Consider the following 3,521-nt stretch of genomic DNA (forward strand, 5'->3'; position numbering starts at 1 on the left):
AGGGGCTTAGGCTTTCTTCTCGGTTTTCTTGGGCAGCAGCACTGCCTGAATGTTGGGCAGAACGCCACCCTGGGCAATGGTCACGCCTGACAGGAGCTTATTGAGCTCCTCGTCGTTGCGAATGGCCAGCTGAAGGTGACGCGGGATGATCCTGGTCTTCTTGTTGTCGCGCGCAGCATTGCCCGCCAGCTCCAGCACCTCGGCGGCCAGGTACTCCATCACCGCGGCCAAGTAGACCGGGGCGCCTGCCCCGACACGCTCTGCGTAGTTGCCTTTGCGCAGCAGCCTGTGGATGCGCCCCACTGGGAACTGAAGTCCTGCCCTGCTGGAGCGAGTCTTGGATTTCCCCTTAACCTTTCCTCCTTTTCCTCTGCCAGACATGTTGAGTTATAGGCAAATTACTTTTGTTACACGTCCCTCCGCGGAGCGCGACCAATCACGAGCCGCGGAGCGCTCCGATTGGTCGCGCAACAAGAAGCCAAGAAAACTTTTCACGAAAAAAATTCAGTTCCCGTCTCACTCATCTAGCGACAGCGGCACAGCTCAGACCTACGATGCCCCCCAAGACGAGCGGTAAGGCAGCCAAAAAGGCGGGCAAGGCCCAGAAAAACATCTCGAAGGGCGACAAGAAAAAGAAGCGCAAGAGGAAGGAAAGCTACGCAATCTACATCTACAAAGTGTTGAAGCAAGTTCATCCGGACACTGGCATATCATCTAAGGCCATGAGCATCATGAACAGTTTCGTGAACGACATTTTCGAGCGCATCGCGGCAGAGGCCAGCCGCCTCGCCCACTACAACAAGCGCTCCACCATCACCAGCCGCGAGATACAGACGGCCGTGAGACTGCTGCTGCCCGGGGAGCTGGCCAAGCACGCTGTCAGCGAGGGCACCAAGGCTGTCACCAAATACACCAGCTCCAAGTGAGCAGGTCTGGTGTGCACATGCTTACATAAACGGTCCTTTTCAGGACCAAGAACATGATCATGAAAGGAAATGCTTCTGCTGCTGTTCTACAATTCCCTCAATCCCTATGATAGTAAATGTAAGCTTAACCAAGGCAGAAATATTTTCATTAAAAAAAGTCTTTAAGACGCATGGTTTACTGGCTGAGATATATATATATATATTTTTTTTTTTGCTTACTTCTGTGGTCATTAGTACATTGCTACAAATATATTTATATATATAAAAAAATAAATAAAAAAATCCTTTCTATTTAATTTAGTTAGATCATATATCAATATTAATGGCAAAGACCAGTTGCATCGATTCACTTTGAAAATAATTCCATTTGTGCTAAAACTGGACACAGTAAAAAAAAAAAAAAAAAAAAAAAAATATATATATACACACACACACACACACATAATTCGAATTCATATTATGCTTAACTGCGTTTGAATTTGCAATCATGCACAAGATGTTTTGTACTTCGAAGTAAAAACAACATAATGTACTATTTAACTACCCACAGTACAAATGGATCCAAAAAAAAAGTGAATTTTCATGCAGACGAAAATGCTTACATTTATTCTATTTATATTAAGTACCCATTACTAACAGCTTATACTGGGTGGAATACAACAGTTGACATGATTTTACTTATATGGCAATTTAATATTTAACCAAAATTAATGGTAAACTAATATTTTAAAGTGTCATTTATGGCCCCTTACCTTCAGCATGTTTGCTTCCTTGCACACAAACGAGGACAAACACATCACCCAACTGAAAAAAAAAAAAAAATTTCACTTGCATCACAAATAATTTAAAATTTTTCACCACATGAAGTAAATATTTCGCAATAAAAAAAAATATAGCCCTAGGACTCGTGTGCACACCTTTTCTTCCCCACATCGCACACGCAAACAAAACTTCCAAATTATTACAAAATCACTCGATTATTATACATACATAAACACACATGTATTTTCCGAATAAGTGAGAAATGCAGGCCGATGAAAGTCAAATTTCGTTTCGGAAATTAAATCTCGCACAACTACCGACACATAACCAAACTTGCGTACATTTACATAGCATTAACCCTCTAAATAATAAACAAATGAAAGCAGAAAAAACAACATCGCTACCCACCGCGCGCGCTCCTGGCGGCGGGAGTAGGAACTACTTTGCACACAGACCGACATAGCCCCCTGCCAAAAACAGTAAAATAAATAATATATATAAGTCTTTTGGCGGGAAAAAATTTCTCAACCGCCTGGGAGCACCCTAGTGTGTGCCTGTCTTTAGGTTATGTTACTTTTAACTTCATTTTCTACAGGCAGACGCGAGGGTGCTCGCCCATTATTTTTATTTTTTTAAATTCTTTCCTACCTTTGGTGTGCCATGCAAGAATTTATCGTCAAAATGGCGGCCCCGAGTGCAAATTTCTCGTCTGCACTGCTGGCTGGATGATTATGTGATGTTTTGAAGGAGGGTGTTTTTTTTTTTGTTTGGATTTTGTGTGAGGGGGGGAGGGGGCTGGGCTAGCTTTTTTTTTTTTTTAAATTTTCTAAACATTCATCTCTTATGTAACAGTGTTCAGCATTAAAAAATTTAAAAGAAGAGGCACTTACTCATCAATTTCAAAACAGCCTATGAAGAAAAATAAAAAAAATTTAAATTCATTCCAGTTTTATACATTCATGATTTGATCACATGTATAACTTTTCTTTTTTATTACCTTATTTAATTTTATTATTATTACTACTATTGCTGCTACAACCTAGAAGATACCTCAGTGATACTAATACCTGCTGGTAAAGTTAAAGGTTTCACCTTTCTTTCTTTAAACATATCACAATACCTTTCTTGAGTTAAATATTATCTAATGGCTTTAAGAAGTTATGGTAATGTTCATCAGTTATAGAGTGTGGGTTTGTGTGTGTGTGTGAGAGTGTATTTTGAAGAGGGCTTTGGTGGTTGGGATGGTGAGGGTGGTGGGTGTTGTGTGTGGGGAGGGGGGGGGGGGGGGGGAAGTAAAAGAGTGTTCATTACACGATTTCTCCTGTTGTTTGTAACAATCACACCTGGTATAGCTATTTCGAGTGGCAAATACAAACTGCAAAAAAAAAACATCTATATCATTGCCAACGGCCATATCACGATGAACACACCGGTTCTCGTCCGATCACCGAAGTTAAGCATCGTCGAGCGTGGTTAGTACTTAGATGGGTGACCGCTTGGGAACACCACGTGCCGTTGGCACTACTATTTTGCACCCTACAGAAAAAAATTTTTTTTTAAAAATTTCAATTTTAAATTTTTTTTTCCCCCACAATCACCACATTTCCCCCCCCCCCCCCCCCCTAACACACACACACACACACACTCACTCTCTATCAATCAATCAATCAATCAATCAATCAATCAATCAATCACTCACTCACTCACCCACCCAGCAGCAGCTGTGAATCTTTGCATGTGTATACCTCATACAAAATTCAAAGTGAAAAAATAAATAGATAAGTGTATATGTATGTATGTATGTATGTATGTATGTATGTATGTATGTATGTA

At 40.9% G+C, this 3,521-nt stretch overlaps 1 non-coding gene across 1 annotated transcript; it reads left to right on the forward strand.

Annotated features, from left to right (window-relative positions):
• The first annotated feature begins 3,090 nt into the window (after positions 1 to 3,090).
• LOC134543984 (5S ribosomal RNA) lies at positions 3,091 to 3,209 on the forward strand. Its single transcript, XR_010077424.1, has one exon. It is a non-coding gene; the product is annotated as a 5S ribosomal RNA (ribosomal RNA).
• Positions 3,210 to 3,521: the final 312 nt, after the last annotated feature.

Source organism: Bacillus rossius, unplaced genomic scaffold, assembly GCF_032445375.1.
Source record: "Bacillus rossius redtenbacheri isolate Brsri unplaced genomic scaffold, Brsri_v3 Brsri_v3_scf265, whole genome shotgun sequence".
In the NCBI taxonomy this organism is placed as follows: Eukaryota; Metazoa; Arthropoda; class Insecta; order Phasmatodea; family Bacillidae; genus Bacillus; species Bacillus rossius.